The following is a 27,114-nucleotide window of genomic DNA, read 5'->3' as shown; positions in this document are numbered from 1 at the left end:
CACGGATGTCCCGCTGGTCCTCAGACGCTGTGCTTAATGCTCCTGCAGGCTGCAGGCGGGTGGGGTTGAGGGTGACGCAGGCTTTGTGTATAAAACTACCACGGAATGAAAAAAACATCGCATCTCCAACTGGGCCATGGGCCTGTCTGTAGGCTGACAGCAGCTGTGACTCTCGGCCCCCTCTGGCAGGGCCTAGGGGAAAGCCAGGGCTCCAGGTCTCCTCCCCAAGCCAGGACTAAAAGCAGCTCCATCACACACGGCCTCTGACTTTGGTGCTACTGAACCACGTGTAACATTTTCAGAGCCAGGCCAAATCCATTCCTAAGACTCAGTTCATTCAGGACCTGGAAAGAGGTTCACTTTTGCCACAGATGGTTCAGAAATACAAGGGCTCCATGGCTTTGTACCCAAAATGCCCGAAACAGCCACCACACTAGAGCCCCACTTTGTTCAAGACTGTCTTACAGAGCTCTCGGCAACGGGCAACCCACTCCTGTTTCTGACGGGTTCCCAACACAAGGGTTTAGGAGGCCACCTCCTCAGAACAGAACTGCTCACCAACAATATTGGGGGATGGTGTGTCATGCACTGATAACGCCAGGACTTCCAACAAGAAGGCACTGCCCTCTCCTGCACTCTGAAGCTCCCTCACCTTTGCTTCTGACTTTTGGCTGAAGCGCCCCATGCTGCCAGTCCATCCACTCCCCGGGACCTCCCCTAGGAGAAAAGAAATGGGGTAGGCCTGGGCACACCGCTCTGCCCAGGGGCAAGAAAACCCAAGCTGGACAGGCTGACCTGGAATCTCTCTGCTCCACTGTCTCACGGCGGAGCAAGGGCCCCACGTCAGGGGCATCTGGCCGCGTCTCCCGCCTTGCCTCTCACACAGCACACACCAAGGCCTCCCCAGACACCACTGCCATGTGAGGATTCTGGGCATGTAGGCTTCTTTTCCCAGCAACACCCTCAAGCCTTGATCGGCCCCATGGCTGCCTGAGAGGCAGGGCAAGGCCAGGACAGGAGGTATCCTGGCAGGACCCTGGGACCTCACATTCCTGGGCAGGTGACCTGGCCAGATGGGGTCCAGGAAACGTAGAAGACCAGCCCGAGGAAGCTTCAGGAGACAGCTGCAAGTCTGCCAGCCTGTGGGCCTTGGCCACAACAGAAAGCGCTGTCTCAGAGAAGTGATTCCCAGTTCTAGGCAGAGTGTGGAAGCCAGGCCTGGCAGGTCCCACAAGAGTGGCTTCTCCCAGCGTCACCACCACTGGCGGCCAACAGGTGGCAGGAGAGCTTTGGGAAGCGCTCACCTGAGGGCTGTGGCTGGTCCCAGCGCCGCTGCCTGCAAAGGCCGGAGGGGTAGCTCCAACACTGGGGGAAGGAAGAGCCAGAGAGAGGGAGGAGAATGGGGTGCACGGGAGCCATGCAGCCAGGTGTGTCCCGTGGGTCCCTCCGCAAAGAAGGTGTTCTAGGACTCGAGCCCTGCAACTCTCGCCTGGGGGTGCGGACGCCCCGTGGGAGCTTGGGCCTAGAGGATCCCGCCTCAAGATGCAGGTTCCCCTGAGCGCCTGCAGCACCCACTGCACCGCGGTGGTGCCAGGCTCGTCCCCTGTCCACACACAGGTTTAGAATTCCTTGAAAAGATCAAGAATCCGGAGTGGGAAGTAGCTGATGGAGGTAAGAGAGACAGCCCAGAGATAGGGGGGTCGTGGCTGTCATCGGCACCCCTTCTTATTTCTTGCTCCAAGCAGTGATGATAAAATAACATTTTTTGAGAACTGGAACGGTAAGAGAGGAATTTTTCCTCTTTATAAATAACTAACATTTCCTACCACCAAATTCCAAAGCTAACAGAGGGAACCCCCGCAGCAGTGCCACAGACTGTTCTGTATGGCCTCACACGTTACAGACAGTGAAAGGAATCCATCAGGTTTAATTGGTTCTGCTCTGGTCAGAACTGAGGTCTCTCAAAGCCTCCCATATACTTTACAATTTTAAGTTTGAGAACCCTAAGCTAATGATGTGAAACTAATGTAGTGTAACACCCAGTACCCTCTCTGCCAGTAGGAAATAATTTCTGCAGTGCTTCTAAAAAACCAAACCAAACCAAACAAATAAATCAAATGATTTTACAATGTGGAAAAGCCGTGAGCGGGCAGGGCTGGAGCTCTGTTTGGGGGAAGCAGGCGGTTTGGGCAGCTGGAGCGTCTCAGCCACCGGGCCACGAGCAGCTTCGCTGGGCCCGGGGTGCCTGCAGCTGGGAGCTCATTGGAGCCTCCTCCGGCCCCGCACGCTCCGGAAAACAATCTGGGCCACAAATCCAAAATGACAGATTCAACAAATACGCTTTCGGCTTTTATATTTCGGTTTGGAAAGAAGATGATGGCCTCACCTGGGAATCCCTATTAAATAATAAGCTTATAACGTATTTGCTGATGGCAATAGAGACCCTGCTTCCAATTAATTTTAAAACGAGCTGCTGATATGGCTTGTCCTTAGAAGGGAAACAAAGCTGGCGACTGGGTAGATTTAGGCAAGGAGCAAACATACAGAAATGTACACAAAGTCTCTCGGTCCTATTGCTACCTGAACAACCAAAGGAGCCTTGTTAACGTTCAGTTGGTTCCTTAAAGATTTACAAGTAAACTCTTTTTTTCCCCCCTCTGCTGATTAGAATATATAATATTAGAATATTAGCTGTTTAAATAACATTTAGAGCAGGCTCCAACTCTGACAGTTTCAGCTTCTCAGAAGTGCAGACATTTTTTTAATGCATTTACTTTATCGTGAAATTGCAATTCGTTAATGAAAGAGAATTGGTTGCATCTGTCTGTTTACAAGTTTTAATATCCACCAGTCATTTGACCAATGTAGAGAGCAAATAAATATTTTCCCCCCATGTCATTTTTTTAATTTCCCAGAAACAAGTGTTCCTTTATTATCTGTGACCTACTCAAATGAGAATTATTGTTAAATAGTTGCAGGTTTTTATACCTGCTCGAGTGTTTAGAGCCCAAAGCGCCTTATTTCTCTGGAGCATTTTTGTTGAGCTTAAATGCAGTCTTACCTGCCTATCTTATATTACTCAGGGTCGGGTAACACATATCGCTTAGGAAAAGATAAACAGGCTACCATAAAGGAGAAGAAATAACCAGCGGAGACCTTCAGTCATAGCACGCAGAAAGTGACTATGATCCCTGTGCTACAAACTCCACATTTATTTTGGAAAATGCAAACAAATAAAGGGGCCAACCTGTAAGGATTAACCAAAGACTCAAATAATGCAACCAGCTGTCCGTTGCCCGCCCCCCCGCCCGTCCACGTTGGGCTTCAAGGGAAAAGTTCACACAAAATTGGGTTTGCATTTATTGAAGAAATTAAGGTGATCTGACACTGACAATGCAGGTCTACAAATCATTTATTATTCCTTCATCCACCAGAGGGAAAGCGTCTATGGGAACTTTCTACATGTGAACCCCCTGCATTTCTGAGAGCAAAGGCACAAAAGAGAAGCCTTCATTGCTGCTGTTTAGAAATGATTACAATTAGAGCTAATACCTGAGCATGGCTGATTTTCCTGCCGTTCCTTCACCACTTTAACATCGGAAGCATGTGATCGGCCCTCCAGATGCCCATTATTAATTGCACGCTCTTTGATGTCTGAACCTCGGTGGAATCTACAAAGGCATTAATGTAAGAAAATAATGCCTCCTGAAAAATTCCCAAGTCACTGACGGGTGCACACCGCGTGTCCCCCCCTTCGTCTGCTCACCTTCGGTGCGCTGTGAAAATAACCCCAAAGCCCGGACATTCTGCCAGGAGTTTCGGCAAAAGATGGATTTCAAAACTCATCTAAAATTTCCACTTCCAAGAAGGGGAGAAAAGGACACAATTGGCTAACTCAAGAGGTACCTACATGATCAGAATAACAAATTTCTAAACTACTTAACGGTTCCGAAATTTGCACGAACAGAACTCCAGAGGAAGGAAGAGGGACGCAGAGAGGAGGAGACAGGAAACAAAGGTAGAACACAGTTCCAGCGGACAAGTGAATCCAGGGCACCTTGTTACCCCTACCTATGCTTCCCTGATGTTTATTTTCTCCCAGGAGACAACTTTATTTTTTAAAGGCTTATCATGAGGGAAATTGCTGACGAGAGGTACATTGCTTTTCTCAGGCAGAACTCAAATAAAGAGAGATATTGTTATAACATGGTTTCTTGTGTGCTATTTCAAAACAAATAGACTTTTGTTTTTACAAACCATTTATTTGGGGGGATTTATTTGAAGAAAAATTTTCCTTCGCAAAGAAAAATTTATAAAAAGCTACATGTGCAGATTACTTGACCTGCTGCCTATCATAACATCTTTACACATCTCAAGGATTTAGTACAGTGAAAAGGAAAAGAGCAAAGAGGGTTTGAAGGGCAGCCTGGCGCGGCTTGCATGGATGGCTGCTTTCCTATGCAGAGCTCAGGAACACATCCATCCCAGAAATATTTGTTTATCGTGAAAAAAAATCTTTGAGCCACCAAATATTGAATTCTTTCACATTTTTGGACAAGGTCTTTTTGCCATCTGGAATTAGGTATTTTACTGAAGCCTGTATTTTCAAATATTAGATTTTCTATCTTTTTCTGAAACTCTCTCCAGCACAGAGCTGAACAATCTCACCTTTCCAAAAATAGAGGGGGAACGAGACGACTAACAATGAGAACTTTTAAAGAAAAAGCAATCTCTTCCAAAGAGTGAAGCTGAAAAAAATTATCACACTGTTGTCTCTTTCTTGGAGTGAAACTAAATAATCTCCGACAGGGCTCAAAAAAAAAAAAATCGGGAATTCGCTCTCTGAAATGATGCACAATTAAAAGTAGGTATTTAAAACAATCTCCCTGCTCAGAGGACGAGCTGGAAAATTAAACATTCACGGCCAGGAATCTTGAAATCTCGGTTCTCCTCCTCACACTTCACAGGGATATGAAATCAACGGGGAGATGGGGGTTTCCAAATGTTTAAAGATCCCCTCTGCAAATCGTATCCCAGCTTCTATGTGTACGAATCCCGCAAACGTAACGACGTATGAGCCAAATGTAAACCCTCTCTGAGTTCTCAGTAAATCTAAATATGTACAAAATTAAAATTGAAACAAGGAACAAGTCTAGTGTTAGTCCTTTCAAAATACTAATTTAATAACTCTCCAAGAAATAGAGTGTTTTAGGAAAGGCAACCCAGATGTCAGCATATAAAATCAAGCTATAAAGTGCCCTTCAAATATATTTCAATCATTTTTAAATATTTACATTTAATAAGGACAAGTTTTTATGGCAAGAGAGAGGTAATTACACTTATCATTAATGGAAAAATGTAGTTTTAATGGCTTGTATATTGATTTGCAAAGGTGAAGAAGTAACCTAAAATATGTCATTGTCTTTTTTTCCCCCTGTTCCAGCAATTTGTTGCTTTTTTGCAAAAGCAAAATATGAAATGCTAGATGTGGCGGTGTTCGGGTTGGCAGGGGGGGAAGCCATTGTTAAAAATACATTCCCTCTCACACATTCTCCCCTCTTTTCTTGATGTCTCCTGTTATACTAAACTGAAACCCCAAGTATTTGTGCTTTGGGGGATAATTAGAAGAATCTTATCAGACTTTTATAGCCCTTCCTAATGAGGCTATTTATTTGCCAAACATTAGCCAGCAGAAGGATTAGTAACACCTTGATATGGTCCTTATTGAAGTGGCTACCCTCCTGCCTGCTACACACAAAAGCCTATCTTATCAACAGAGCTGGCTTGGTGCAGGCAAGCCGTGGCTTCTGAAAATGCACCAGGGGTCAGCCTTCATTAGTCAGAAGCTCTGAGACCCAGGGCAGAGGCACATTCAGGTTTGGCCACTTTGAGGCCAGCAACCCTGATGGAACTAAGGGCAGAGGGTTGCTGAGAAGACAGGGAGGGGCAGGAGCCCAGGAATCATCTGGGTGGGTCCTGGGGGAAATATCACTGACATGCAGCATGCACTTGCCCCTGGGAAGGGCCCAGGCCTCCAAATCCCAGGGGCCTTCCTCTTTACAAGGAAATAGATATACTTCAGGGATCTCAGAGAACAAAACGAAATAGGCTCTCTCCGCGTGTCCATGCCAGCTGGGAAAGCCAGTCAAAGGGACCTGGTTGGTTACCTGTCCTAAAATACCTCAGTCCTACCTAATGTCCTCTTTATTTTAATGCTTTGACATAATCTCAGAGCAAGAGTATTAATTAAATGTGATTTTAAAAGTGATTTAAGATGAATTCATAAATAAAATATTCTCACCTCTGGCAGGGAGGGCAAAGGGCTTTGCATGTCTGGACTGGGGAGTCCTGACACATTCTGGAACTCTAAGAAGGGCAGACTAGAGAAATAAACGAACCGTTTGGGGCCAGCTTTTCAAAATCCGCCAACATGGAATTCCCAGTCCAAGGCTTCTGACTTCACGTTGGGCAACCTGGCGAGAAGGGACAGCCTGGAGGTGGGATGACAGGGGTTAGGTTTGCAAATGACCTAAGGTGGATAAATATTTGTAAGACACTTTGAGAGTTAACGAGCTACCCAAGCACCCCAGCTACGGAAAAGGCCTCCATTCTGTCATTTAGGAAAATTTTCAGGGGAGCTAATGTTTGAAGCCCAAACCAAAATGTGGCCTGAAGGAGCAGACCCCTGTGGGCTCACGGCCAGGCTCTGAGTGGCAGATGATTTCATAAAAAAACACTCCACCGTGAATTTGCCCCGAGAGAGACATTTCTTTCAACTCCAGTTTCTGCCATAACCAGATAGCCCTTTCTCCATTGTTGGTTTGTAAACCCACCTGTGGGTTCTTTCTTGGATTGCTAGGTGGTCACTCCCTTCTGGCAAAGCCACTGGACCCTCCCCAGAATTCAAGGGCAAAAAGACCAGTCTGGGTGGCTGTCCCCCCTCCTCCTGAGGCCAGGTTTTGACACTATCCAATCCTTGGAAGGCAGGAAGGACGGAGGCTGTCGGCTTGGCCTCCCTCTCTTTGTCTAAGACAGGCACCCTAACCACAAAAACAACTCTTGCGATTGGCACTGCTTCCATCGCTATAGCAACCGGCGCTTCTAGAAAGGCTAATGCATCGGTTTGGGACTCACAGCCAAATTAACATTTCCGCAGCTCAGTTTGCTCCTCACTCGTACCCTACCCCTCCTCTGGGACCTTCCAGAGCTCGGGTCCGGGGCAGCTGGATGACTACATAGCAACGCGGGCCCACAGCTGCTGGATTTCTCAGAGGACGGGCTATACGCCAGTGCCCCCAAATGCTGAGACAGGTGAGCCCCCCCAAAGGCATCTGCGGGGTTTCTAGAGACACAGAATATTTGTTGGGCTGAGGTGTCCATAGGGTGAGGACAAGCAGAAGGATAGTCTCCCATTCCTGTTATGGAAACGGGTTGTTCCGTGAGCGTTTAGGCTCACACGGCCAGAGGCCACCCTGGGCTCTGCTCACAAGAGGCAGTGGACTTGAGATGCTCTGTCATGGACACCGGCAGACCAATGGAAGAGAAAGGCATTCAGGGCCTCTTCGCCCCCAGCAGCCACACTGACCAGAAGGTACTAAAGTACAGATGTATCCTGAAATCGTGGGTCCCGCCAACCCATGCCCACGGAGTGGGCATGCCAGTCCCTCGACTCCCCCCGCAAAAGCAGTAAGGAATATGAGGAACACTTGGGCCCAGCCTCTGGACCATAGATGTGGGGGTTGGCAAGGACTCGAAGAACAACTTGGTCTAAACCTTGGCCTCTTGGACACGTCTTTGGCCGCGTCAGTCCCTCAGGCTGGGTCAGCTATTTGTTCCCGACTGTCTGAGTCAGTAACAATTTGCAGTGAGGACCTATTCCACAAACTAGGAGAGACTGGAGATGGGCTATTAGCTACAGCTCTTTTCATGTGGAATTACTTCTCCTGGCACTAATACGCCATCATTTGAAAGCCTTAACCCAAACGGACGGGCGGCCGCCCCAACCCCGGGCCGCCTGGACCGAGGGAGCGCTGTCCATGTGCTAGCTATTACCAGGTTGTTTGGTCCCGTCCCCAGTCGGCATTTGTTGCTGCGCACTGAGAAACTGCTGTCAGGAAATGTTCTTTTCTAAATTACATAATTAGGGTATTGGGGAGTGCAGTGAAGGCAGATTACGGGCATCACTCTCTTACTGCGAGCTCGGATTCAAAGCACATAAGTAAACACTTAAACTACGTGAATGGTTTAATATTGATTAAACAATGACCTCCGAGACTAAACTCTGAGCATGGTAGGTAGAAGGAGCTGGAAGGAGAAAAAACAAAGAGTGGGCTAAAGAGTTGCATTGATTTACAGAGAAGTGTGGACTTTGACCTGACAGATCAAAATCAGGATTTGGAATGATTACCTAAAATAAAGTCCTAGGGTCCCACCCCTGCCAGCCGATGGTGGGGCTGGGGGCTAAATGGTCAGGGTCGGGGAGGGGGGGGGGCAAGTTCTTCCCTCAGAAAGACAAGCTTCTCACCCATACCCACTTCCAGAAACGGGGACTCAGGCAAAGTGCCGGCTCAAATTGCATTTCATTTATTGTTTCTAACTACGGGCCACGGACTTCAACTTGATTAGAAAATTGTGCTGACGCTTCCTGTGAAGTGTATCCTGAGCCTTCCAGAGAAAACTCCGGGGGGAGTTGCCTGCACACACCCGCTTCCTCCAAACGGCCTTCTCACCACTCAGATGCCTGGGCAGGTGGAGGGGCTGCCCCACGAGAAACAAAAGCCAGGGCAAGAGCTCCTGGGGGGGAACCACGGCTGACCGGGGCAGGTTCCCCGAGACCCTGGGAGCTAGAAGCAGGGAAGGCAGCCCCTTGCAGGGTGTGGCTTGGAGAACAGTGAACATCTCCCCACTCATTTCTGGGCTCCATGCACCCAGCTGGTTGCAGGGTCTTTGCCAATAGGAGGCCCAAAGCCACCGCTGGCCTCATGTGCGCGCAGACCTCAGCAGCCCCCGTCACCTCCCTTCCTCCTGACCCACATTGTGTGTTTGCTCTTCCTTCCTCTCACCTGCTGGCAGAGCAGACAAAAGCCACTTGAGTGGGAACGAGGGTACCCAGTGATAAGAAAACCAATGATGATAACCACTGAGAGCTTGTAAAAGCCTACTCCATATGAAGCACCTTAAATTCACTTTCATCACACTGAGTCATGACAACAACCCTCTGTATGATTATCTCTCCCCATTTCTCAGATGATAAAACTGAGGCTCAGTACGGGTACATGGCCCCAGATCACAGCATTTTTACAATTTTTGTCTATTTCACAAACACATAACTCTAATTTTGTGCCAGGGGCTGTTCTAAATGTTTTAGAAATATTAACTGATTAATTCCTCGATGCAACCTCAAGTCACCGGTATGACTATCCTCAATTGAAAATGAGCAAACTGAGGCACAGAGAGGTTAAGTTACTTGCCCCAGGTCACACAGTGAGTGATGAAGACAAGATTCTAAGGTTGACAGTCTGACTCCAAAGCCCAAGTTCCTAACCTCGTCACAGGACTGCAGGTAGTCCTTCACAAAAAGTCCTTCACAAAACAAACCATCCGCCATATGCAAAGTGCCTCTGTGAGAAGACACAGCAGGGGCACTGCGCTGATGTGGAGCGAGCACTTGTCTGGGAGTCTACAAGCCCGGGCTCTAGCCCCACCTCTGCTCTGTGGTGATCAGTGACACACCTCCCCCTTTGGGCCTCACTACCACCCAGACCCAAAGGTGATGGGAATCCAGGGACCCTCCTGGTCTCAAACTCAGCCTCTAGAAGATTAATGGAGTGCACAGAAGTTTGCTGGGAGGCCCAGGAGACTGGGGAGTTGTAGGAGGTGACCTGCCCTGCTCCGGCCCAACCCTCCCTCACCTTTCCCCCTGAGCTTGGGGGGATTGTCTACCACAGTCATCATAGTCATTGCCTTCCTCCCTTCTATCTGCACAGACGCTCGGGCTCCCAACTGAACAGACAACTACCTCCAGTGGTAGTTCCAACTCTGCCAGTGCTCAGAGAAACCAGGGAGTGTGGTGTACAGAAGGGGGGGGGGTTGCAAGGCGAAAATCCTGCCAAGGTAAGCTTCTTCTCGTTTATATGTTCCAAATATGTTCAAAGAGGAAAAATAACTATATCCCTCCCATCCACTGCCGTAAACAGCTGAAGTGCTATGCGTGGAGAACCCATCAGGATGCCTTACCCAAAGCCCCCCCCAGCTCAGCCACAGCCCTGCCCGGGGCCCCCCTCTGCTCCCAGCTGGGCCAGCATCTGGCCCTGCTATCATTTGAGGACCTCCCTCCTGTCCACGTTCCATGTGGCTCAGGGCTCTGCCTCCAGCTCCCAAACCTGGAGCAAACCCCAATGCTGGGCTGGCTCAGAAGTTCGGGTTGGCTACCACACAGCTGAGCCTCATTATTCACAGATTCCATCTATGCCGATTGCCTGCTGGCTAAAACGTGTTACCCCAAGAACCAATACCGATAGCGTCTTCATGATCACACGGGGACAGGCATAGAGCAGCAAAAATGGCGAGTCACCTGACGGGCACGGCCCCAGCCGAGGATGAACAAGGTGCCCCTCTGCCTCTTGTTTCAGCTTTCACAGAGGAAACCAATGTCCTTCTGTCTATACAGTGCCATGTTTTCCACATATTTGGGCTTTCTGTTGGTGATTTTGCTGTTTCAAACAGCCCCTAAGTACAGTGCTCAAGCACGGTCTAGTTTTCCCAAGTGTAGGAAGGCTGTGTCTTTTGCAGACAAGACCTGTGTTAGAGCTTTGATCAGGGCTGAGTCATCACTCCTGACCATGGGTTTAAGGTTAATTAATCAAATATATGTATCAGTCAAATAGAGGTTAATCAACCACATATATATTAAACACACACATACCTGTTATAGAGGCTGTCTTTAAACAATAACCCACATCAAACAAGGTTATATACTGATCACTTGGTGAATATGTTGGGACCAGAGGCTCACAGGAACAGAGCCCTGAATCTCCCCTAGGAGCAGCGGCCCAGCATTTGTTATTTCAAGGTCCTGGTGACTTTCTAGAACATAACCGCCATGAATAATGAGCATCAGCTGGGGTTTTACTCCTCCTGAAGGTGCTTCAGCCTATCAGGGAATGCAAGGTGAAAGGAGGTACGGGGCCAACAGCCGGTGTCAGCTGCTCTTCCTGCAGACTGTCTTCCCAGACCAGGTCAGCTCCCCATCACCCCCCAGAGCCCTGTCTCTTCCAACAGTCGTGTTAAAATAGTACTAATGGCCACTAACACCAAGTGAACGCTTGCCGGACGCCATGCATATACTCGTGACTTCACATTTATCACACGGCGCCTCATCCAATCTTCTTGCACCCTGTGAAGCCTGGGCAGTTATGGGCCTCACGCCTGAGGGAACTCTGCCTTCGCAGAAAGCAGAGTGTGCCCTCGCTGCCCTGGGTTCCTCAAGGAGAAGGCTGGCCACACCCAAGAAAGGCCATCACTCTCAGGATTTTTAGACCATTTTCCAACTCTGGGGTGCAGAGCAGAAGATTGAAGAACCAGGGACTCAGCCCAGCCTTGAGACAGTGGCCTGAGAGGGCAGCTAGCCTGTCCCCCAACTGTACCCCCAGAGCTACCACCAACGAACCCTGGCCCACTGCAGGGCAGCACGGCCCCTCTGCAGCAGGCACTATGCTGCCTTCCCTTGCTCTGTGCACGAGCCACCAGGTTGCCTGCCCCCCCCCAGCCTGGCATGGCGAGAGAGCCCAGGCGCCAGCCTGCATGCCACATCGCAGCCTCCACCCCACCCCTGCTGAGATGTGAACCTGAGCCTGGTGCCGCTTGGTATCCAGATGGCCCTGGACCACTACTGGCTTCCCTGTGTGGCCCCGAGCAGACATCTCACTTCTCTAACCTCTGGGTTTTCCCATCTGTAATGCAAAATGGGAATAATCACTCTGCTGTCTCCAACTCTTCCCCTTTACGATCTCACAGTTTTAGGAGACACACGAGCAGGGTCAGGAAAGAGAACAAAGACAGTGACTGTTACGTATTGCTGCTGGTGAAATTCGTGAATAAAGTAATACTCCCTGAAAGTTAAAGAGAAACAAAGTGATGGCACTTTTTTTTTTTTTTTTTACATTTTCCCACTAAGGCAGGATAAGTTGAACTCCTCGAAAGAAAAATGCAAATTCTCGGAATATTCCTGCCACTGAGCTCCCCGGGGAAGGAGGCATACAAGGCATTCATTGACTCGTCCCAGGTGCCAATTACCTCCAGGATGCCGACATTGCTACTCACAGGCACAGAGAAAGCTCAGTAACAGCCACCTGGAAGGGGACAGGAGGGAGCCACAGACCCCCGTCCAGCTGGGCCTCGGAGAAGAGGAACAGAGGGCTGAGCAGCGGGAGGAGGGCCAGGACGATCATATCCTCCTGCTGCAATGACCCTGAAGTCCCAACAGCCCCACCTGCCTGGTGGCTGCCCCCACCAGAAACTGCACCCCCGGCCCGGACAGCAGGAGCCCAGGTAAGCCGGCCCAGGTGCAGCAGTGACCTTGGCTGCAGGAAGTCCCGTCACCCGCCTGCACTAATTGCAGCTGTGGCAGAGGAGCCAACCTAATTACACAAAGGTATGTGGCTCCCACATTCCTGGGCCACCACACATTCTCCCACAGCTCCCAGGAGATGCAGCCCCGGACTCGCGCTCCGGCCCCAGCCTTTCGCCGCTTCCACTGAACCCCCAAAGAGGGTCCCCTGTCCCGCCGCCGTGCTCTAGAAGCTCTCCGGAGCCGGAGCCGCCCCAGCAGCTATTCCCTCCTCTCCCTGGCCTGCCTCTGAGCCACTTAACCCTCATCTTTACCTAATGTAAATATTTAATCCTGTGCATTTAGAACCTGCCCATCACCTGCCCGCACCCTGTTCTCTCCTCACCCAAATGGTCCGCCGGACCCAGGAGCAAGGATGGGAGTGTGAGGGGCTCCCCACCCAGCCTGGCACCCACGGACACTTCACCACCACCCCTGGGAGTGACAAACGCTCCGGTGCTGATGAGCTCTGCGACCTGGGGCAGGGTGTGAGCTCTGAGCTTCACTCCCCTCTGCCGACAAACGGCTCCTGCCAAGTTCCTCAGAGTTCCTCAGCAATCACACTCGAACATGGTGCCGGGCGTGGAACAGGTGGACCGTGAACATGTATCGGACTGAACTGTGAGCCTAACGTCTACTGAGCAGGAAGGATGGGCCAGGACCTCGAACATCTCCCGGCGGCTCAGCCATCCACATGGACGCATCCCTCCCTCCCCAACCCCCTCCAACAGAGTTCTCCGACCACCAGCCTGTTCCTCCCAGGAGCTGAAAGGCAGGACAGAGGAGGGACGAAACTGCGGACACTGAGTTGGAGGGTGGGCCCTCGAATCATCAAGAGCTGGGGTGGGGGTGCACCCAAGCCAAATGTGGGAAGGAGCTGCCAGGGGCCAGGACAGGGACTCGCCACCTTCCACTTTCCTTCAAAGAACAATCAAGGGACAACTCTCTCGTGACTTCTGGCTGCAGGAGTGTGTGGGGAACGTGTGCAGGGTCCTGGGGCAACTAGGGTTACACACCCATTATCTCTTTCAGCGCTCACGGGGCCTCAAGGCAGATTTTTGTCTCTGTGAAAATGATGAGGAGATGCGGATTCGGAAAGGTTAAATCGTTTGCCTGAGGCCACACATCGAGTGAGAGTGAAGCCAGGCCTTCCCCACCCCCAGAACAGCAGGGGGCGGGGAGGTGCCCACAGAGCAGCTCCTGCCAGTTCTCCAGGAAATGCTACCTCAGGAACCCACCTCCCTCAGCAAACAGGCCCCTGAGCCCCAGAGCGCAAGGAGGCCGGGCCCTGTGCGGACACGTACAGGAGCAGCAGGTTGGCCGGGTGAACCCCTTGCCTGCTAAGTCTGCACAGACAGAACCAGTTCAGACACAAGGACAGCAGCGGGGCAGCGACAACCAGCAGGACCCTAAGCCAGGATGGCCTTGCGCCGCCCAAGAGGGCTCGGAAAGCTAAGGAGGCTTCTGGGAGGGGGTGACTTTGCCCACCTGGAAGGATGAGGAGGACTTCGATAAACAGGATGGGGATGTGGTAGAGGAAGTGAGACAGGCAACTGTGAGGAGGTGAGACAGCACCACGGAGGGAGCACCCAGCTGGCAAGGGAACACTCAGAGGGCCTGTGAGGAGTCAGGCTGCCCTTCCAGAGGCGGTGGGGGGTTGGCCTTCTCAAAGCAGGCTCCTGGGAGTGAGCAGAGCGGCACTGGGCAGGAACCTGCCTCCTCCCCAAGCTGAAGTCTCCCTCCCTGGGCAGCAAGGGCACGGCTGGCTCCGTGTCACCTAGAGCCCTCAGGTCCTCCTGTGAGGGTGAGGTGCAGAGCATGACCTTCTGAATCGAAGGAAATGTTCCTTCCAGCCTTCCGAGGGACTCCTCTCCGAGTGGATCGAGATGATCTATTTCAGAGTGGGGAGAGTGGGCACAAGGTTGTCCTCACCCCCACGGCCACCCCTTCCTGTGGAGGGTCGCTCCGTGCCACCACCAACGGTGCCGCAGGTGGGGCGACACCCCTGCCTCAATGCTGCCTTGCCTGGGCCAGGCTCCAAACTGGGGTGCCCCTCCACCCTCAAGAATCCACCAGAGGCCTGAGCCCTACCAGGGAATTCCAGCAGGAGTACAGGAGGCCACCCCTGTCCTGTCTGCCTTGGACACCCCAGCAGGCCCTTACATATGCTCTCCCTCCCCTCACCTGCCTAACTGCTACTTCCTCTTCAGGCCTCAACCCAAATGTGCCCTCCTTCCGGAGTGCTCTCCCACACGCTCCCGCAGCTCTCTGTGCCACTGCGGCCCAAGGGGCCAGCCGTCCACCACTCCCTGCTTCTGGCTGGCCGACGTCACAGGACTGTAACCCCAAGGGCAGAGGCTGGTTTAGCCTCTTCACCCAGGCTGCATCCCCAACTCTTGCCTGGGCCGTAGTCTGTGCTTGATAAACACCAGCTGAAGCAACAATCCCACAGCCCCCACATCCTGACCTTGGGACCGAAAGGGCCCCATCCCATCTCCCAATTAGACCACTAGCCCCCAGGCATGAGGCCCAGCATCTCCGGCTCCTCCTGTGCCTGCCTGGGCCTCCACAGTGCTTCACACAGAGAGAAGACTCCCTGAAGACTCTGATTCTGAGTCCCCACACTGTGCATGCACCCCACCCCGGACGGTCCCTGCTCAGTTCCATCTGACCTGACTCCCAGGGAGGGGCCTGGCCCTGAGGAAGAAGCAGGGTCTGGCTGAAGGTCCAGCGCTGCTCCTGCCCTGACCTTGCAGGAAAAGCCCTTGGAAGCATAGGCAGCTGTCACCTGGCTGTTGTCACAGCCCAGGGCCCTCTCTTCTGTCTCCCAGGTCACGGGGAGAGCCGCAGAGGCAGGCAGCTGGCTCCCGCACACCCTGAGGTGACTTCGGCTCTCCTAAGTCACACTTCTGAGGCCCACCCCCCCCCCAGGCTGATCCATGTGCGGTCTCTTTGCCTTCTTAGACCCTGATTCATTTCTGTCAACGGGATTCAACACCCTCACGGACCTTGCTGGAATCTGAAGGGGCTTTCGACCCAGGACAGCATCCCTCACCATGGCCCCCCACCACTGTAGGATAGTTCCTCTAGAAACATCTCGCCAGGCCCTGGGGGATGTATGCAGAAGAAGTAAAGGACGGTGTTCCTTCTACTTGGAAAACAAAGTCTTACGTGGACCCAGAGGGAAAATGGGAGACTCTCCTCCCCACATCATCACCACACCCCCTCACCAGGGTGCTATGCCCCCCTACAGCTAGCCCTGAATAAATAAATCTGTTTGGTCATTTACAACCCCAGCCTGTTTATAGGCTATTCTCAGTCCCATCTTCATGTTTCAGTCATTCTTTCCCCCCCAACCTCTCTCTTTCACCGCCGCCCTCCCCATCCCATATCTGTAGACCACACCTCTTTCAAGATCCAATTTTCACTGCCACTTCCAGGATGCCCTTATGCTCTGACCTGCCCATACCAACCTTTCCTTCCCCATTTCCAATCAGCACTGAGTACAACTTTCCTAGCCCACATGGTTACGGTCATACTTCATTATCCCACAAGCTGTAAGCTCCTCTGTAGGGGACATAGAGGAGCTAATTCTCCAGTATACAACCACCCCTAATAGAATCTGGAATTTTTACAGAAAAATTCTAAATGAATGAATGAGGGAGCTAATGTGTGATAAATACTTAAACATTCAAATATTCATAAAATATATGAAACATCTATGATCCTTAATATATAAAGCGCTCATATAAATCATTAAGAGGAAGAACATTTAATGAGAAAGGAGAAAATTATGTGGACAGCTAATTCAGACAATAGTAAATATAAGTGGTCAAGAACTATAAAAAATATATTTAGCTTCTCAGGTAATAAAAAATGCAAATTAAAATAATAAGGTATTCACCTTTTTTTTTCTAGTAAAACAAAAGACAGACTTAAACTTTAAACTTTGATACCTAATGTTGGAGAGAGCAAAGGGAAGCAAATACTGTCAAACACTACTGGTGGGAATGTCAATAAGGACAAACTTTCTGGAAGGCAACTTAGCAAAAGGCCTCAGAAGCCTGAAAAACACAGACACCTTTTTCACAAATTTAACTTCTAAACACTTCTCTTAAGGAAACAATCCTATAAGTGATGCTTGTACAAAGATGCTTGCCACAGTGTGGTTGATGAGGGCAGACACACACAAATGATCAATATAACCAAACGTAAGCAAGGTTTTGAGAACTGGAGTACATTATACCAAGGAACACCACGCAGCCCTCACCAATGATAGAGTACAATGTGAAAGGTTACCATGATATACTGAGATACACATAGCAATAGATACCACGATATGTTGCTAAGCGAGATCAAGTTATAAAAATGAGTCATACAGTTTTATAAGAAAAAGAAATATGTATACAGAGAAAACAAAAAGATTAGTATATACTCCCATATAGTACGTAATAGAATATTACTCATACACCAACTGTTTCCTGATAGAGCCACTGACCCAGAGTCAAGATGGAAAAGCCCAGTAATATTCCCAGCCCCACCCCCATCCCATCCCCACCCCCCCACCACACACAAGTTGGCATCCAGTACAACCTATGCACTTACCCTCCCCCACCCAGCCAAGGTAGGTGACCAGCCACCAGACACCAGCCCAAGACCACTTTTGAACCTCAACTGTATCTGTTCACCAACCAACAACCCAGAGCAGATTCCTAATAGCCACCAACCTATGCCCCTTACAGGAAGTCCCCCGCAACCCCCTGTAGGAGGTGTGAGCAGACAGCTGTCCTCTGGACAGTGGCTGCTGACTTCAGGTGTCCAAGAAGCCCCAGAGTCACATGATAATGAAGAGGCTATGGTGGAACCAGCCATGGGTGTAACCCAGGCAGTCATGATACCCATCAATGAATTGTGGCATTTTTTAATTCACTTTGGAGCTGATGACTTCATCCATCACCAAGTGGCCCAGTAAGCACTTCCCTTGGGTCTTCCTCATTCTTGCAATGTGGGGCATGGGGGGCACGGAGTGGGTACTGACCTCAGCTCCTGTTGCAGCCAAGCCCAACCACAAGCAGGGACCAGACAGTGATGCAATGGTGACTCCATGCCAGGCACCCTGGCCTCACCTCACACACTAACAACCGTCAGGGCAAGGAGAGATGAGAACCCCAGCACCCTGACCTGTAATCTGGGGATGGGAAGCAGTTACGTGACCTTCTCCAGATCACACAACAAAGAGACGGAGCTGAAATTTGAACTTGGATCTTCCTGCCTCTTCCATGATACCACTTCCCAGATGACAGGCCCCCATCCCCAACCACATGACCTCCACCACCAGAGCTCCAGAAGCCCATGGCACTGGAATCAAAGCTGACTGAAATACACAAACCCAGGGCCAATTCCTCTCTCCCAGCCCTGCCCTTGCTCACAAACAGAAGAGCCTGGGACCACCCCACTGCTGTCCTGTGCTAAAGATAGCATCATAGATCCGAACAAAATTTCAAGAAAGCACTCACCTGGCCCAAAAGCTGCCAGTCGCCTGGTTTCCTCACAGCATGGTGGCCCTGTCCAAACTATCATGGAGCACCTTGGATACTGCTCTCAGGGCTGGGGCGCCTGCTATTAGGGTGGGCCTGGGTGGGTGGTGCTAGGCGAGGGAGAGGAGAGCAAAGGGGGCCCACTGTGCAGGACGCTGTTGCCGAAACCACGAAGCAAAATATTTTCATTCATGAGTTCATCCAGCCTAAACATGTATCTAATCCCCAGGAACTGACAGTTCAAAACGGCTCCCAGGCGGGAAAGAGACGGAGCGCTCAGTTCAAAGGGAGAAGGATCCAGGCTTTACCGCATATCACCCGGTGACCATCAGCAGAGTCAAGATGCTGGCTGGGCTTACCATCTCCACACCAGTCAGGGAGGCAATTGTCTTAAAGGGCCAAGAGCCCAGCACAATTAGCTCTCATTCTGCCCACCCTCCCCCTTACCTGGGCCCTGGGACAGGAGAAGGGGCCTTTCTGCTTGGAGGCTGGGTACAGCTTTACTCCCAAGATGGGCCCTAACTTAATGCAGCAGCAGCCCAGGGAGGAGGAGGAGAGGGCACACATTGGCTCTGATACGACCCTCCGCCCAAATGGACCCCTGGTCTCTGCCAGGAAGGGACTTTGGATACCCAGTGACCAGGGGCAAGTGGGGAGGAGGGGGAGGAGGAGGGAAGCAAGGGATCTACAAAGCAGTGTTTGGGACCAGCCAGGCACAGGCAATGATTAGCATCCCTGGCTTTCCCTGCAAGGCTGGCTTTGAGTTCAGAGGACGCAGGCTTAGTCCATTCTGAACTTCAGGGGCTGGCCCTGGGGCCTTGTCCAGCAGGGTGGTCAGGCTCTCTACCTGGAAGGAAGTGTGGCTGGAATAAGATCTCCCAAAGATGCTTCCTGGGCAAAAAGTGTTTATATAATCCAGAATTTGCAATATATTCCAGGACATTAGGTTGCCTTAAGGACTTTGAGGGGAGGAAAAAAAAAAGCAACACCTTTTGGCCCCTGCTTTCCCATGGGGGTCTCTTCCCCAATTCAGCAGGAGCGATCTCTGAATACTTGGGATTCTGGCAACCTTGCCCACCCCTTCCTAGCACACGGGCAGCGCTACCCGATTTTCTGCTGAGAAAACTCAAGCACCCAGACTGGGAATGAAATTCATACCTAGAAAGAATCCACAGTCCTGTTTCCTACCCTTCAGGCTGGGGACACCAGGGTACAGTTTTTTTTCTTGGTCCTCCAGTTTGCCTCATAGAGATAAGGAGAGTCCCAAAGACCAAGTGAGCCCCAGCGGGAACCACCAGATGCAGGTGTCTCATCTGTTCCGTGCTAATCCCCTCACCCTGCAAGGTAAAGCCCCACTTTATAGATGAGAAAACTGAAGTTTGGAGGGGTGAGGTCGTGTCCCCCAGAACACACGGGTAGTAAATGGGAATCTGAGAATACAGCCCAGGGCTCCCAAAGCTCCACATGAGCTGAGAGACAAGATCTGGGTAAGCCCAGGACCCGCTTTCTCTTAGGAGCTCCTACCCAGTGCCATCTGTCCTCAGGCGTCCAGAGAAAACCCAGGAAAGAGATCTCATACCTCAGAGACAATATTGTGAAAGGCAAACATGGGTCTGCGGGTGGTCCACGCCACCCACATCCTATCCAGTCCCGAGCAGCCCAATCTTGCCCACTCACCACCCTGCCTCAGTCCCCACCCTGCCCAACACCACTGCCCACTGCCCTTTCAGGAAGAGACCTTCTTAGAACCCACTCACCAGGAGGCTGACTTATCCAAGAGAAATCATCCTAACGAGAGGGTTACTAGTACCATACCAGACAATGGCTTCAGCACCATGAAGGTGACATTCTGGCACTCTCCCCCAAACTACAAATCCTATCAGAACTTTTACTTTATCTTTGTGTAGAGCCAGATTTAGTTAGAGGAAAGAACTCTGAATCTGCAAGCACAACCCTGGGTTCTAGTCCCAGCCTCCACTGTGATCTCAGGGAAGCCATTCTGCCCATGTGACGCTCGGTTTGCTCATTGGTGAAATGCAGAGAACGATCCTATTGGGGCTGCCAGCCCATGATGTTAGTGAAAACATTCTGCCGCCAAATGGAACAAGGCTACAGCTGGGATCTAGGCTTTGGTTGTGCTGCTGGAACTGGACACCCTGCCCTCAGACCAGGGTGGTGGTACACCCCAGGTACACGCCGGGCTCACGTGCTCTCCAAAGCGGCCCAGGGAGGACCCCAAGGTCATGATCCCCCATGGATTCTTATGGTCCTTGTGCTCACTTGCTGACCCGGCTCTGGGATACTGAGCTCCGAGATGGGTACAGAACTCAGGGTTGGAGTCGGACAATGTGGGATAGTGGCCATAAAGAGGGCTTTAACCCAACCTGTCCAATTATAGGGTCTCGGCTCTGTTCCATTTTAGCTGTGTGACCTTGAGCAATTTACTTCACTACTTGGAGATCCAATCTCCTCATATTTTAAATGAAATAATAGTATCTACCTCCCAGGACTCTTGGGAGAACAGGAAACACATAAAGATCTTAGCCCAGAGTGGCACATATAAGTGTCCAAAAAGTGACAGCCCCACCAAATTATGTAACCACCTCAGACCTGAGCAAGGGTCATGGAAGGGTCTAGATCAGCACTGTCTGATAGAAATAGAATGTGACTCACATGTATTTTTAATTTTCGAGAAGCCACTTATTAAAAAGTAAACACAGTCAACAAGTGAGATTAACCTTAATACATTTTAACCCATTATGCCCCAAATATTATCACTTTAATATGTAACAGATATAAAAAATTATTGAGATATTTTACATTTTTTAACACTACATTTTTGAACTCCAGTATGTATTTTATACCTACAGACCTGTCAGTTCAGACGCTAGATTTTCCTCAGAAATACTTGACCAGTATTTACGTCCCCTAAAATTTAGAGTGGTATGAGTAAATTCACACACCCACGTTGTTCCAAAAATACCTCAACATTTACCAATATCTTCTTGAGTCCTTGGGTCTGCTTTTTATAGTGTTCTTTCTCCTCCCTGCTGTCAGGCTGGACTTTTTTTATTATTATTAAATTTAAATTAATTTAAACTTCTAAGTATTGAAAATTCCGTTCCTCAGACCTCCTAGTCACATATTAAGTGCTCAAAAGCCTCACACAGCCAGTGGCTACCATCTTGGACAGCTCAGGTTTTGGGACCCCAGGAAGATGAGACCTTGAGAAGACCATCTGCTCAGGGTCCCCATCATAGCAGAAATGGGACACTTCTGCAGGGTTGGGATGGTAACGGCACCTGAGACAGGAGATGCCCCGGAGGGCTTGGTGTAGACCATCGACTCCTGAACCTCTTGTCCCCCCAACTCTGGCCAGAAAACGTCCCCTGAGCCCCCCACCATGCCAGTTTCACAGCTGCCCCAGCCAAGAGAGGTCCCTCAGCTCTCTACGTGGATGTGCCTTTCTTCACAGCCGAAGGCTTGGCTCACAAACAATTCTTGAAACATCAAGGCAAAAATGATGAAGATGTTTATCGATATGATAATCATTCTTTTCTTTGAGACATGAGCCAACATTTGACGGTTTCTATGTGCATGCTGGAAGTATCTTTCTCCAGAGAGAGAAAGAGAGGAGGACCCAGCATGAGCGAGGAGGGTCAGCCTGCCAGCAGGGGACAGAGAGGAGACTATAAAAAAGCAGACCAAAAGACTCAAAAAGGAGAGCCCCTGGGACCATTTAGTGCAGGGGCAAACAGCAGGCTCCACCCTCCGCAGACACCCCAAATCACAGCCCAGAACAGCATGGCAATGGCCTGAGTTACTGCGCAAATTTATCTCATGTACTCTGGCCTTCTGAGTCATGGAAAAACATCATGAAAGATTTCCACGAAGAACAGTAAAAGGAAGCCATGAGCCATCTGGACAGCCAGAAGCTGCCTATTCTCTAAAAAACAAAGCTAGGACTGCCGGGGACATGTGTTTTAAGACGAACAACAAAAATAAAAACAAACAACATAAAAGGATACAGCAATCATTGAAATTTGGTTGAGAACACTACTCTTGTGCAGCCTAATCTCTGGATACACTGTGGATTTGTCTATATCTGACTTCCCCAGGGGAGTATAAGCTCCACGCAGGCAAGAGTTTATCTTGCTAACCATTGTATTCCCAGTGCCTGGCACTCAGCTCACTGGATGGGTGGATCAATGGATGGATGGATGGATGGATGGATGGATGGATGGATGGATGGATGGATTTATTCCAGCCCCTAAATTCAACACCCTTTCAACACTCAAGAAATATCTGTTTTCCCATGGGTCACCCCAAGTTTTGCACTGATCATTTTCTATACAGAGAACATTCTAGACGTTCAGCTCAAAAAAAAACTACACATTAATATCACTTACCCACCTCGGGTTCCAAACTGTCCCCAGTGTCCTCCCTCTCTCTCCAAGCCACAAGAAGAAGGAGGCAACACAGCAAACACTCCCCGGCTGGGAACACAAGGTCCATGGCTGTCAGCAGCAGGCCCCTGCCTCCCCAGTACCTGGGCAGGCAGACGCTGCACTTAGGGGGAGGACAGAAGCAGCCCCAACTCCCCCCTGGGTGCCCCGTCCCTGCAAGGTGGGAGATCCTCCGGTCAGAGAACTCCCTCTTTCATCTTAAAGGAGTCAAGTCAGCACCTGGCGATTCCACATAATCTGCATGCGGTGGGTCCAGAAAATGGAACAGTGTATGCAGAAGCATTTATACCTGTGTTTAAGGTCTGCTTCATAGGACACGGAAAACACTCTACCTAAAGGCCAGCTGACGGCGGGACACACATTTCCGGATTACCAGTCCTGCTAGAGATGTTTCCAGCAAGCCCATGACCTCTCTGTGATGTCTACAATTATATCCACATAACATATAAATCTCAATACACTTTTAATAAGCAGTTAATACCCTGATATAAAATATTTACATATCAACCAAATTCATCCTGCTTGGAGTAGGCCTGGTTTACCAAGTTATTAAATCCACGGCCATCAATCAGTACCCCCACCACCTACCCCCAACCCCCAGGCTACACAGAGAGCTGAAGACTAAAGCAAGCATCCTTCCCACACTCAGCAAAGGCTGAAGCCTTTCTACCCTGGGAGTTCATTCACCCCCAAATGTCTTGCAGGACCTCCGTTGTGGCAAAGCCATCCCTCCTGGCACCTGAGCCACGATCCTGACAAACCCCATGGGCGCCCCCCCCCCGCCTTCCATCTTTACAGTGATTTATCATGAGGACTTATGGTGGGTCCTAGGCAAGCTGCCAGCGCTACAACACGGTCAACCCATCACCTTCTAAGAACAGCTCCTTGTCCCCTCCCCTGGGAAACCTTCCTGAGCATACCCACCCCTCCCATCTCACACAGCAGTGAGACCATGGCAGCCAGCCACCCTTGAAGCTTCCTTCTTGCACCCCGCATCCATCCTGCAGCAATTCCTCTTGGCCCTCCCTTCAAAATACATCCACATTCACCCCCTTCTCCTAACCTCCGCTGCCACCACACTGGTCTGAGTCTTGACCATCTCCCACCTGGATCACTGTAATTGCCTCCGCCCTGATCCCTGTGGGTCTTACTGGGGAAAGAGAGCAGCCCGAATCGCCCTTTCCAAATGTAAATCCCATATGGCATCTGCGCTCCACATCCTGCAATGGCTCCCCATTCCAGAGTCAAAGTTCTCAGGGCAGGTTCTCAGACTCCACATGAGATCTTCTTCATCATTTTTGTGCCGTGGAGACCCCTCACCCAGCAGGCTGGGGAAGCCAAAGGACTCTTACAGAAATATTTTCCATGCATAAAAATTCTGTACTATTACAAATGAAACCAGTTATATCAAAAGAAGTTTTAAAATGTGTGATACAGTGATACATGTGCATTAAATCTTAAGATCTTGGGGCTCCTGTCTATTCAAACTAGTGATGAGAAGAAATATTTCAAGATATCTGATACAGTTTTAATATGGAATAAAAATGTCTGTAATTTCCACTGATGAAGTCCTCTCTGGCTCTTCACTTCTGTGGGGGTTTTGCCTATAATCATAATTGAAAGGTACGCTGAATTTCCATTAAAGGGTCATAAGAACACAGAGGTAATTTTCCCCAGGCTCAGAGATGCCCTTGGGGGGTCCAAGGACAGTGGGATGAAACCCCAGCTCTTTGTGATGGGCAGCCCTCCTTCTCTCTGCCCTACCCACTCCTCTCACAACACCATTTCACTGCAGGCACACGGGCCTCCTGCTTTTCCTCACCACAGCACGTCCGTTCTTGCGTACTGTCAGCCCCTATCTGCCTGGTAATGTCTTCACCTCCTTCAAGTCTCTCCTCCCATCTTACCTGCTCAGGGAAGGTATCCTGGCCATGCCAGCATTTCCCACACCTCTAGTCCTGCTCCATTTCCTCCCTCCCCTCCTTCCTCCCTCCCTTCCTTCCCTCCCTCCTTCCTCCCTTCCCCCCCTCTGTCTCTTTCAGCAGCACCTCCTGCCTCCTGATACGCTACATCATTCACTTATTACAGTTCCGTCTCCTCATCCCCTCATCTTCTTTCCCTTCTCCTCCCCTCCTCCTTCGTCCTCCCTTCCCTGCTCCCTCCTCCTCCAGCGCTCTCTCTTGGAACACAGGCTCCAGGAGGACAGAGACTTTTGTCTCTTTGGTTCGAGCACACATCCCTAGCTTCTAGCACAGGGCCCAACAGGTAGCGGGAAATGAAATATTGGCCGGGTGAGGAATGAACGACTGAACCAGTACAGCCTTCTCGGGGGTCTCACTGTGATACCCACCAGCATCCTCTTATCCGTCCTTCCTCAGCACCAGATCTGATCACCCCAGTCCTCTCCTAACACTGGACAGGAGCCGACCTCACCTCTGGATGGAAGCTGACCTCGGCAGGCTCTCCAAGCCCTTCACACGCCCACCTGTCCAGCCCCAGCTCAACCTCTCTTCCCGAACATCCCAGTTTCTCTGTACCCAGCTCCGGTTTACCGTTATGCACCTGCGTCTGTCTCTATGAGAGACCCTACCTGGTTCAGTTCACCTGCAGGTCCCTAGCACCCAGCTCCAGGCCTGCGGCTCAGCTGGCAGCCAGGGACTAGAGGACGGATGCATGAATCAATGAATAAACTAGCGCATGAAACAGGAGCAGCGCCGGCCTGGACTGCCACGCAGGCTGCAGGCGCACTGACACGAGGCAACACCCCAGGTGGGGCCCGTCACCCTGGCTCCTGACTGAGCATTTCACAGGGGACCCACAGAAGCTGGTTCTCAGTTTGAACAGATAATCCAGCTAATAACAGGATTAGTTCAGGCACATCCCCTAAACCATACGCTTGAAACCTCTACCTGGGCATATGTTTGGCCAGCCTCCACCAGGATCCCTACCCTTCCCAACCACAGGTGTTCCGCATCGCACAGAGCTCCTCAGCTCTGCCAAGCCACTGTGGGGTCGCCGTGGGGGCTCAGAGATGAACAGCCTGCTTCGGGGGCCTGGCATCCCCAATGCCCCAAGTCCCCACTGCACAGCCCTGCCAGCCTCCACCCCTGTGACAACACCTGCTCTTCCTATGCCAAGAAAGGTGATTATGCAGGCACGACAGAAAAGGAGACCCCAAGAGGGCAAACACCACTGGCTCTGAAGTGATATTTGGCAGCACCTGGGGCAGAAGGTTCCGGGACTGTGCCAAACCCACGTGGGGCCAAGGTGCTACAATGGCATCGCAGGTGGCAGCATCTGGAGGCTGTGTCCAAGAGGATCCAGCCTGGGCTCCTGCTACCTCGTACACACCCCAGGCTCTCCCCGGCTCCCTGACAAAGAGGGAATAGACGAGAGCCCCACTCCGGGGGGAGCGGCCACGGAGGAGCTACGCAGAAGGCTTACAGGAGTGGGGTTACCCAATGGCCAGACAGCAGAGGGAGTGGAAATGTTCAAAACTGGGCCAGGGGCAAGGAGCAGCGTCCACCAAAGTCTGCAAGTCACAGAAAGACTGAGGAAACAGGACGGCCCAACTCTGGACCCCTCCCCCAGTGACTAGGGACTAGTTCTGCCATGGCCAGACCTCAGACAACTTAGCCTATCGGAGCTGTGCCGTCCGATCCAGGAGCTGCTGGCCACAGATAGCTGGTTACATCTACATGAACATTAACTGAAATTAAATACAGCGAAACGTTTAGCTCCTCGGCCACAGCAGCCACATTTCAAATGTTCTCTTACCATGCAGCTAGTGGTACCATACTGGACAGCACAAAATAGGACGTTTCTTTCATCACAGATGAAGGTAATTAATACAACTGATATGGGGGAAAGAGCCCAGCACAGTGCCTAGCGCATGGCAGGTATTCAATACCTTTCACCCTACCCATAACTTCAAGTCACTCCTACGACCTGTCACTGCTCATGCCACCTCCTTGAAGCCCTCTTGGGTAGCAGCTGCTCAGTCCACACAGCATGCCTCCCTCAGGGCTGGGAGATGGATCAACATTCTCTTTGCTCTCCACTACCAGTTCAAAACTGTGGTGCTAACTTCCCCCCATTTTACAGAAAAAGAAATGGAAACCTTAAGAGGATAAGAAATGTACTGAGTCAGTGTATTGGTTGCTTACGAAATTATTCGGGGGTGGGGAAGAGTTGCAGAGGTGCCTCCAGAAAGACTTCCAGAACCCCACTGAGCCTACCTTCCTATCTGAAGGCAGGTGTGGCCAGGAGAATAATGACCTCCCAAGGATATCCAGGTCTTATCCTGTGCATGAACACTTGACACTTTGTGGCAGAGGGGAATTAGGGTAGCAGACATACTTAGAGTTGCAAATTGGATGATTTTTAAATACCAAGATTAGCCCGGATTATCTCAACGGGCCCAGTGAAATCTTAAGGGCCCTTAAATGTAGCAGATAGAGGAAGAAGAGTCCATGTCCGAATGATGCTATGTGAGAAAGACACA

General features: G+C 50.6%; 1 long non-coding RNA gene across 1 annotated transcript in view; it reads right to left on the bottom strand.

Moving 5' to 3' along the window:
- The window catches only part of LOC117801468, a 162,075-nt gene extending 136,815 nt beyond the window's left edge, over window positions 1-25,260 (bottom strand). Inside the window, exon 1 of the long non-coding RNA XR_004624025.1 lies at window positions 25,201-25,260. This is a non-coding gene — a long non-coding RNA (uncharacterized LOC117801468). The remainder of the gene's footprint in view (window positions 1-25,200) is intronic.
- Between the last annotated feature and the right edge of the window lie 1,854 nt (window positions 25,261-27,114).

Source organism: Ailuropoda melanoleuca, chromosome 3 (genome assembly GCF_002007445.2).
Source record: "Ailuropoda melanoleuca isolate Jingjing chromosome 3, ASM200744v2, whole genome shotgun sequence".
NCBI lineage: Eukaryota > Metazoa > Chordata > Mammalia > Carnivora > Ursidae > Ailuropoda > Ailuropoda melanoleuca.
This window is presented reverse-complemented; position numbering and strand designations above follow the sequence as displayed.